Genomic DNA, 11,703 nt, shown 5'->3' with positions numbered 1-11,703 from the left:
TTTAATTGTTTTCTGGACCTATATGGTCACTGTTATGACAGGCAGGTGTATAAATAAATGGCAACTGAGGATCTTCGGTTACTTTTTCATATTCCTTGAACATAAATGTTATGCCCCCTTGTATTTTTCATTGTCTGCAAGAGCTGCACAACAATTAACACACTGTTTAGCATCACATGCCTTCTTAGCAATATAACCAGCAATATATTATTATAGTGGATTTGCATTCACGATCTCATTATCAACATCAGAGAAATTAAAAGATTCCCTCATCAACTATTAACCTCTTTCACAATTTCATTTGTTACTAGAACATAACATTATTTTGAGCAGCAATGCCCGATTACTGTACTGAATATCATCCTTGTTCTACCATCCTTATTTCTAATTATGCAAAAGTAAATCTCTAAATAATCTTAATTAATACTCCAAATTAAGAGCGAATGCATATCAGTGTACATTTTTAACGACTTCCTACAAATCATATCATAAAGGACAAATCATACCATAAAGGAAGTAAATTCAGTTGTAGATGCTAGATATAGGTTGGGATGAATGTTTTAATCAGTGCAGCTTATTAAATATGTTCAATAACATATAAAATTTAATGTTGTTAACTAATGCTGAGTTTTTTCATTCAATAAACCCATCAACTCTCTTGCTCTCCAATATTTCCATACACAGTCTAGAATTTAATGTAGAAAATTACGAACAAACTGGCATAATGCTATTAAGTGTTAATCTTAAAAAAAAAATGTATGTGCCTTCAATGTCATCACAAGGCTTAACACATTGTAATCGCTTATTTAAAACATCAATATTTGAGGCGTTCAGAGCTAAAGTGGTTAAGTCACAAATTTTCATACATTGAGTTTAATTCATTTTCTGATTGTCTGAAGTTGGACCTTTTTCGAGCAGTAATAGATCAAGTCTTAATTTCCAAGCATTCGCCGGTAGGTGACACTAGTCACTTTTGGCTCAGATTATCACTAGTCAACAAGGTTTTTGTCACAAGGGTGAAAATGGTCATTTTAGATCAATCTTTGTGTGCTGATAGTGGATCTAAACTTGAAAATTTTCCATCACGCACCATTTAAGAGAAAAATTGGAAATTGTGAAAAAAAAAATGAATTTACCAAAGAACTTGGGTATCGAACTATGGACTTTATTTATACGGTTACACAGTATATTCATACGTTTTATAACTTATTCTTGCACAGAATATACTTGAAGTGTATTTTAAGGAATAGATTCTTTGAAATGCATGAGTCTGCATTAATAAGGCGCGTAGTAGGTAGTATATATCTGTATTACTTTATTGCTTTATGACGCTAGACCAACAGAAAGCACTGAGAGGGTGGGCTTTTAGAGTGACATAGATTGTATTTTAGGATTAGTTGAATATTGTTTGAGGTTGTGACAAGTTGTATCGCTGGATTTAAATGTTCATCTTCGCGTTCATTTACGTTTTTTCAGAATGAAAAGATCTCGTCGTGCGTGTGTAAATTCGCCGGACAGCTTTTGTTACGTATGTGGAAATTTACGACAAAATCGCAGCGTCGGCCTTTATCAGATAAGTTAACCCAAGCATATTATTGCTATTTTTAATGTAATGTGTGTGATGAGGACAAATCATGGGCTTCCCATTTGTGCTGCACAACATGTTACTAAAAACTGATAAAATGGATGAATGGAGAGAAGACTCGAAGTATGCCGCCGATTGCAGTTCCAATGATCTGGCGTGAACCGACAAGCCATGCAGAAGACTGTTATTTCTGTTTAACAAAGATTACGGGATTTTCAAAGAAAACAAGATTTAAAATTGAATATCCTAATGTTCCATCTGCAATAAGACCTGTACCACATGGACTAAAACTCCCAATTCCTAATCCTCCTTCGCAATTGGAGGAATTTGTTCTTCCAGTCCAGAACATCATAAAGAACCCCATTTAATTCAACAATGTGAACTGAACGACTTAATAAGAGATCGTAATCTCACTAAACAACAAGCTGAGATTTTAGGGTCTAGACTGCAACAATGGAACCTGCTAGCACCAGATACTAGAAGTTCATTGTACAGGAAGGGACATGAACGGTTTTCGAAGTATTTTATAATGAAGAATTCTATGTGCGTGTGTGTAAATATAACTTAGATGGCTTAATGGAAGAACTAGGATTTCAGCACATCCCAGAGGAATGGAGGTTATTCATAGATTCTTCCAAAATAAGTTTAAAAGCAGTGTTATTGCACAATGGAAACGCTAAACCATCAATTCCAGTGGCGTATGCAGTGGATATGAAGGAAACTTATACAAATTTGTCAGTCCAATGCAGTCCAATATAAAACATACTGCTGGCAACTCTGCGGAGATTTGAAAACTTTCGCCTTATTGCTCGGACTTCAGGGTGGATTCACAAAATACTGTTGCTTTCTCTGTTTGTGAGATAGTAGAGCGACTGAAAAAGACTGGCTTCCCAGAGAAAGCAATGTCCCAGGAGAACATAATATCAAGCATGTCCCTTTAGTGAAACCGGAAAAAGTACTGCTTCCTCCTTTACATATCAAGCTTGGTTAATGAAGAATTTCGTTAAAGCTATGGATAAAAATGGAGAAGGTTTTGCATATATAAGGAATATGTTTTCGAAACTCAGTGAGGCTAAAGTGAAAGAAGGAATTTTTGTTGGCCCTTAAATTAGCAAACTTTTGAAAGATGAGGGCTTCGAAAAAAATTAAGTGTTGAGGAACTAGAAGCTTGGAATGCCTTTGGAAGTGTTGTTAGTGGGTTTTTAGGTAATAATAAGGCTGACAATTACCAACAGCTTGTACAAGAACTCCTGCATAGTTACAAGAAGCTTGTTTGTCGAATGTCATTGAAAATACATTTCCTACATTCCCCATCTGGACTTTTTCCCAGAGAACTTAGAAGCTGTAAGCGATGAACAAGGGGAAAGATTTCATCAAGATATACACAGGATGGAACAACGATATCAAGGTAGGTGGGATTCTATTATGATGGGGGACTACTGTTGGTTTTTGTTCAGAGAAGGTGACTCAAACTACAAGAGGAAAAAATAACTGTAAGTAACTAAATACATTTTTAAAATCTAGTTTGAAGTCTGTATATGGTTGTTTACTTCAATGTAGGGCTCCTAAGCTATTTGATTTGAGATTTTAATCAATTTAATTTATAAACCTTGAGAAATTATAGTTAATTTGATCCAGTTTTAAATTAATGAAGTAAAAGCCTATTTTGAAGAGGAAAAAGGAACATAATGCTATTTTTTCTTATTGTAATTATTATTTATGTAGCGTTACTATTTTTCTGTGAAACGTCAGTGTATTTTGTGTATAAATTTTGTATCTTAGGAATTTATTTATTTTCACTGTTGTAATTACGTATTTTGAAATGCGCGAAAACGTTTTTTTAAGTCAAAATACTTCCCCTTCTGTCACACAAAAATGTTACGTGTTACAGATTTTTCGCTGCCATTTTCGTAATCAGTAGGGTCGATTTAGTAAAAATCAGCTGATTTCATTTCTGTGACAGACAAAAAGTTAAAATTTGTTGACTAGTTATTATTTTGTTCACGATGTTCTGAGCCATAGTGGATCAAGTCACCAAAGCGTTGCATCAATTAACATCACAATTGTTTATATTTTATAAATCTAGAATTTGAGAATGGAGCAATAAAATTATTGCTAGTGAAATTAGATAATCCACTAGAGCAGGTTAACTTTAAGTCCTATTATCTCAAAACTACGGCTCATGGACTTGATCCACTTTAGCTATGAACGCCTCATTTATTTGTACAAGACAATAAGGATACAGCATTGCAGACTCCGATTTCTACTGAGGATGATTTGAAATTATTTTCTTCATAACAGAATAATAACTCTAATGATAAATCTAGACATTTAAGAAAATGAAATAAACTGACTTTAAATATTTTTTCATGGAATAATCTCTGATTTCCAAAAGACTTAATTATGCATATGATTTTTTTACACTTTCCTGTGATGTTAATTATATTATATTAATTTTATTATTGTACTAATAGCGAACTTAGGATCATGAAATCTTTTCTGTATTGTTATAAAACAGTGGAAGTTAATTGTAACAAAATATCTTGTATGTTTATGAAAAAAAAATATTGTTACCTAAATAAATTTAATGCATTCTCACCACAACAGATTTGGTCGGTCATGTCTAATTCATTTCATATTTCACAGCCCTCTTCCTACCTTCACTTCCTGGCACATCACGTTCTGAAAATCCTGATGATGTTGGCTTAAGATATTTATTCCAAAATAAATAAATAAATAATTTTAATAGGGTGGTTACATTTCGAACATTGATATAAATAGTAATATAACGGAGAGAATTTGTAAATAATTCACGTGGAGGTGTAAGTAATTATCGGCTTCTTGAAATTGTAAATAATAATACTACTACAGAGGGGAAGTGAAGAGAAATCTTTATTTTCCCGCAAGTTTTTGGTTGCTTGTGGCGCTCATCTGGTAGGTACGAGAAGCTTCTTGACAGATTACACTTAATTCGGCTTATGAACCCCTTTCATATATATTCTAAGCCAGCAGAAGACAGTTTCAGGCTGTGTGATGTTTGTGGAGGAAGAGCACATCCCTCATTTCGTGTGACGTCAGGTGAGAGCATCGTAATGCAAAGTTGCCTACATAAACGGCGTTTCTTTGAGTTAAGAGAAGAAATAGCATTATTCATGATTAGTCTAAATCAGCCTGTCCCCGAGTTGCAAGAAAATACCTGAATTTGTGACTTGGCTTTCCATGCGGGTTTAATAGATCACTTAAACTATTTAAATACCTCACTTCAGACCAAGGGTCTCATCGTAACAGATATATACTACAAAGTTGAAGCGTTGAAATTGTCATGGGCTCTATGGGTAAATCAATTGCTGGCTGGAAACTGTGCATTTTTCAAAGTTATCGCAAGTGCGTGATCCGGACATTAGTCTCTCACAAGAATATGTGCAAATTCTACAAGATATTCTTCGCCAGTTGAGTCGAAGATTCAAGATGTAGAACAGTTTCTACTATATTTCAGCTCTTTGCAACCCCTTCCTAGCAGGTACCAATTGGAACTGTTAAATTTACAATGTGACTATTTGTTGAAGGACAAATATAAACACAAGAAGGACTTGGTTGACTTTAACAGGAATTTCTACCAAGCCAGATTCCCGAGATTGTATGCATTTGCTGCACAGGTATTATGTATGTTTGGTTCGTATGGTTGTATACGAACAATTTTTTCTGTTATGAAACTTGCTACACCTAAATCAAGAAGTACCTTGTAAGATCACAACCTAACATGCAGTCTTAATTATATATTGCCCAGTCATTATGTCCCAATATGGATGAATTAGTTAAAGAAAAAAGAAACAAAAAATGCAGAAAATGTCAACATAACCGTTCTGTGCCTTCTTCCAAATTACAGAGAAAAGAAAATGTAGTTTGTATTTTTTCATAAAATACAGCAAAGGTTTAATTATTTCTAATTATTTTTAAACACATTGTGTGATTGCAGTCATTATAAATAAAGGATATCTTGACGTACAAATGAACGTGCGTAATAAAAACTTGTATTATTTTACTATATATTTGTTTCGCCAAATTAACTGAAATGAAATACTACGTGACTATTAGATACAGGAAAGTGTCCAGCATATGAGACTGTCTTTGCTATAGATTGATTTTCTCATAATAGAGCAAAAATTGAATTATTTATAATCAGTACACAAGATGTGCAATTGAGTTAACATTACCATTGGGATATCCAGGCATTAAACTGTGTTGTGAACGCAGATCACTTTTATTTATCGCCTAAATCACTGCTACCTGCACGCCAAATACCTTCTCCACCCTCCTGCAAACTGTTGTCCACACTTCATAGACCTTGCACAGATGTCAAATGCGAGACGGCAGAGCGGAGAGAGGTGACGTCACAGTGCTGTATCCTGTCCTGGTCTGTTCTAAGCCCTTTTGCTATCTGGTTGGGCTTTTTTCGAGGTTTTATCAGCCTAAGGCGAATGTCAAGTAATCTATGGCGAATATTTGGTTTCATTTCGCCAAATACCATCTCGCCATCATCAATTCAATCGACACTGAAGAAGCTAGTAGTTATTACAGTGTCGTTAAATAACCAAGTAAAAAAAGTAGTGCCAAACTGCAACATACTTTTACCCCTGCTACAAGAGATAATTGATTTGAAATGAAAGACAACATTAAGACGAATACTGAAGGCAAAGGATTTCAGGTGGAAGAAATGTGCATCGAGAAAAAAAATTATTGAAGAGGAAAACACTGTAAATTAGAATAAGAAAGCTTAGAGAAGTGGAAAAACCGATTTTGTATCTGGACGAGATGAGGATAGATAAGCCTACCAATTTCATTTTCCCAAGTGCTGGCACGATAAAAATGTTACGGGAGTTTTGACTACCATAAATATGTCCAGAAGACCCATTGTTGTCCATCAGGGTGGGGGCGGTGGGGCTAATGGCTTTGTTGAGAAATTCGAGTTAATATACACGTCTGGAACATAAACAGACGATTATCATGGACAGATGATACTCCAACAATTTTGAAAAATGTGACAATGATAGTCATAGCGACAACACCGAAGATGCGGAATCTTTTATGTTTGACTTCGTTCCCTTGTTGCCAAGTAAGTGGACTGAAGTTTTCAGGTCAGAGTGTAGCATAAAGTTCCCCCGTCCCGCCTATCTATTCCCCGCGCCAACTCATAACGCGAAAACAATAAATTTATTTATTTATTTATTTATTTATTTATTTATTTATTTATTTATTTATTTATTTATTTATTTATGTATTATTTTGCCAATAATTGTAACATAAAATATAAAATATACAGAGAAACTTTAGCTCGCCCCTGAAAGAGTAGAACTCGTGCTCAGGGGCGGATTCCTGAATTGAAATTAATAATTATACAATAAAATTATAATTAATAATTATACAATACAATTTGCAATTATAGCATGTAAATTTAAATTTACAATTTTTCAATTTTTATAAAATCCATACATAACTTTTTTAATTTAATACTAGAACTATTCGAATTGACAAGATTGGGATATTTAAATATAAATTTGTTATATATTCTTGGGCCTAAATTACTACTATGATTAAATACTGTAACAGTGTTGCATTTTGGTTCAAACAGTCTTAAAGAATTCATACCTTTTGTTTCATAACTATGAGAATACAATTCAAAATTATTTCGATTTTTGTGTATGAATTTTATTAATACAATATAATAAATTTGTCTTACGTTAAGTACATTAAAGTCTAGAAACAAATTTTGAGATAGAAAATTAATAGGTTTATGAAGACATATGAGAGTTCGCGGGAAAAACGATGAATGTCACATTTCTGTTAAGGATTAGATAATGATCTAATTGAGTCTATAACTGCAAGATGTAGTGCTGTTTCTATACAAAATAAAGGAAAGAATTACTGTATTCATGGTGATAATTCTCCTTTTTACCATTTTTCATAAGAACAACATTAAATTTCGTAGTGATCCATTGAATTAGATAATGACATGAACCTTAACAAAACTGTGACATTCATTATTTTTCCCGCGAACTCTTCATATTTTAATTATTTTCTTTTGTAATAAATAAAGTGGATTAAAATTGGATTTAAATGAGCTACCCCATCCTATAATTCCATACATAATTACCGATTGAAATAAAGTTAAATATATTTTACGTAATAAACTTATTGACAAGTAATTCCTCAATAAAACAAAATAATATACTATTTTACGTAATTTATTACAAAAGTAATTAATGTGTTGCTTCCATTTTAAATGATTATCGAAAATTATGCCTAATACTTAACTTCAGAGGACTCTTTAATAATCGGACATTTACACTGCATCACTATAAAGGGGCAGTTCCTCTTATGAAACATAATCAGACTTTGTAGACAAAAAATAAAATATTCCATCTGTAAATTCTGTATAAAGTTTCATAAAAATATGTTAGATAGGGGAGAAGTTATTAATTTTGTTTAAATGCATCCGCTATAAAGGGATAATTTTTCTTGTGCAAACGTAATCAGAGTTTTTACACAAAACATGTGTAAGGTAATGTACAAAATTTCGTAACAATTCGTTGGAATGCGAGAAGTTATTAATTTTGTCCAGCTAGTGATTTGCGTTCCGATTCACTCCGCGTTTGTTAAGGTTAGATAAGAATGTGTCCAATGTATTTTTAACCTGATGTTCGATGTCATGTGAATAATTTTGTAGGCCTAAAACGCTCACAAGTGATTAAAAATTTCCTTATTCCATGATTCTTTTTTGCTGTTAAGCCAAATAATCAAAAGTTATCGTATGTCCCACCACTGAAAAAAATTAATTACAGTGGAAGCTCTTAAGTTCGACAGAAATCAAGTTCGACATTCCTAGAGTGGCTTACGTAGGAGAATTAGACACGCCCCTATACGGGCAGTAAGAAATAGGTTTGCCGTTTGAATGGGAATTGGTTCTGTGTTTTGTAGTGATACTTTTGTTAAAGGAAAATATAATATTTTATCGATGAAGACATCCATATTTAATCACTGATTTTAAATTAATGAACTCTTGTTTTTCTATTTGAGAATTGTGCCCTTTGTGAGACGGAACTATCGAAACCCACTGTGGCACTAGAAGCGCATACACAAGTCTCGGGGAGGGCAGGAAATGCAAGTACAGTACTGTATTTGTTGATGGATAACCAATAAGAATTCGTATTCATTTCACCTGTCACACCCACTACCCTTATTGGACTGAACTTTCAGTACTGTTTTGTCGAACTTAGGAGAGTCCACTTTACTGATAAATGCGCAAGAACGCGCAAACTTTAAAACAAGGATTCAATACTCTAAATGAAGCTGTATTAAACGGTAAAATAATTGTTGTAACCGGACGCGACCGGCTATACTAAAACTCATGTTATATTTGGAGAAAGCCCACATCTGTGGAGTAACGGTCAGCGAGTCTGGCCGCGAAACTAGGTGGCCCGGGTTCGAATCCCGGTCGGGGCAAGTTACCTGGTTGAGATTTTATCCGGGGTTTTCCCTCAACCCAATACGAGCAAATGCTGGGTAACTTTCGGTGCTGGGCCCCGGACTCATTTCACAGGCATTATCACCTTCATTTCATTCAGACGCTAAATAACCTAGATGTTGATACAGCATCGTAAAATAACCCAATAAAAATAAAAAAATATTTGGAGAACTTAAAAAAATTTTTTCAATTGTAATGCTTAATACTTCACAAACTTGTAATTGAAGTTACATTAGTAAGAACGTATCCATCTGAACAGATTCCATTTCTCACAACACAATAAAACACCATCAATTGGCTCTTTTTCACCTACGTAGTAAGGCCCAATTGTATAAAACTAACTGACTAAAGATCAATTTTGATCGAAGATCGAAAAGTAAACAGAGTTCAGACACTTCTTCTATTGTATAAAACTTTTCTGCGATCAAATTACATTGGTTCAAATGCTATCTAAGTTCACGTGAAAAGGATTTGGCAACATCGCATAAACAGGTGAAATACGTGATGCGCGGACCATGTTATACAGGTTTGTTCAGTGTTGCCAATCTAGCGACTTTAACTCTTTTTCAACAACAATTTCTTTTAACTTTTATATTGCTTAAATAGGGATTTAGTGACCTTTTTAGCACCCCATAGTGACAAAATTTAATCTTTCTTTGTTGATAATGAGAAATCTAGCGACTTTACAACTACTTTTTGGCGACTTTCCGTATTACACTCTGTTGGAGACACTGGTTTTTTTTTTTTGCAATGTAAATAATGGCGGACAATAAGAAGAAGGTTGACTGTTCTCCAAGTTGTTATCATGTTATGGTGTTTGATACTGCTAAACATAATAAAGCTTTATAAAACGACAATTTTCGTTTAGTAATACAGTTAATTGAACATTTATGAATGTACCTATCATATCCATTAATAATTAATGGTTGTTATAAAGATAATATAATTATAGGTTATGTTATTTGATACTGCTGAACACGATAGAGCCTTATAAAATATAAGAATGTTTGAGTATTAAGGCAAGAAATTGAAAGAAATATATATAAATGAACCTAACATATCTATTAATATTATTAATAATGGATATTTTATTTGCACAATCTGTCACTCGTATATTTCAAACAGAAAAGAAATAACTGGACTTGGATCATCTAACTTAATCGGAGAAATTTCTTCAGTCAAAGTTGACTTTAGTTTGAGACAAATTAATCTCAGATTAGACTTTATACAACACAAAATTCCAAGTTCAGCTGAAACAAGGATCAATTTAACCTCTGATCTAAGATTAAATGGTTTATACAATCGGGCCTAAGTCTCTCTGTCTACGGCTGAACAGGAGCGAGAAGTGTTAGGAAGAACTCACTGTTCATACCCTTCTAAATGTAGCTTGCTGCTGATAAAACAGTAAAAGCTATGTCTAACAACATTCTCCAAATGTTAAAGAACATGAATTCACCTATGTCTAACTAAAGTCGAAATTTGATTTTTGTCCACCTAGACTGGGAAAGTTGCACACTGTGTGCCTGTTTGAAACGTCTGTCGCTGGTGCCCAGGACTCCATCGACTCGATCCAGTGAGAAGTCATGCCAGTCAGCTCAACCATTGCCTGTTCGAACCGTCTGCCATTGCTGCCCCGGATTCGATCCCGTGAGGAGTCATGCTGGTCAGTTCAGCCATCGCCTGTTTGAAACATCTGCTGCTGCTGCCCAGGACTTCATACATGTGCAGTCATGCCATTGCCTGCTCCGAATGCCTGACGCTGCTCTTCAACGGGTTGTGAAATTCAAGATGAAATACGACTGAGAAGGGTGTTGGCTCTCCAGTGCTGTCTGATGTCACGGAACATAGAACTTGGAGCCAAACAGTAAAACGTGAGTTATAATGTACTTTTTGGTACATCAACCTTATAGTGTAATGCGAAACTTGACCATGAGAGAGCTTTAGTGTAAAATCTGTCTGTGGGAAGTTCTATTTCACTGTAATTCGCTGTTCCCTGCCAATTATCTCTATGTTTGCACCCTTCTCAGTATCACAAGACAGCCAAGAATATAAAACTCGAAAAAGTACACGTGACCAGTGTTGCCAACTCAGAATTCCCTTGGTAGAGGGTCAGAGAAGGCCTGACGGCCTTATCTCTACCAGGTTAAATAAATAAATAAATAAGTAAATAAATAAATAAATAAATAAATAATTTAATTAATTAATTAAATAAATAAATAAACAAATAAATAAATAATTCCACAAGCTTTAAAAAGCCGCTAAAATCTACTTGAAAAGCTCCAGATTTTTCTTAACACATCACTTCCAAATTTGAAATACAAACTATACAGTTTTAGGAACTGGAGAATTTTATAAAAATGTAAACTAAATTATGGAAAGTGTGCATCACTTCGTAGGCTCTATGTTCTATGCAAAATCGTATGGACAATTAAATCTGAATATTTTGCATCCAATATCACCTTACATAATTTACACCGAGCTTTCGAACTATCACCGGCAACTTCTTCCACCCAATTCCTCAACACATTCCCCCCCCCCCACATCTCTAAACTGTTATACATATGTAGTTTTACGCGGAATATTTCTTCAAAATTGA

General features: G+C 34.1%; 1 protein-coding gene across 1 annotated transcript in view; it reads left to right on the top strand.

Moving 5' to 3' along the window:
* The first annotated feature begins 9,898 nt into the window (after positions 1–9,898).
* LOC138701719 (chymotrypsin-like protease CTRL-1) overlaps positions 9,899–11,703 on the top strand; it is a 270,184-nt gene continuing 268,379 nt past the window's right edge. The window contains exon 1 of the mRNA XM_069828920.1: positions 9,899–10,978. The gene's annotated coding sequence lies outside the window, so the exon portion shown is untranslated. The remainder of the gene's footprint in view (positions 10,979–11,703) is intronic.

This window comes from Periplaneta americana, chromosome 6 (assembly GCF_040183065.1).
Source record: "Periplaneta americana isolate PAMFEO1 chromosome 6, P.americana_PAMFEO1_priV1, whole genome shotgun sequence".
NCBI lineage: Eukaryota > Metazoa > Arthropoda > Insecta > Blattodea > Blattidae > Periplaneta > Periplaneta americana.
This window is presented reverse-complemented; position numbering and strand designations above follow the sequence as displayed.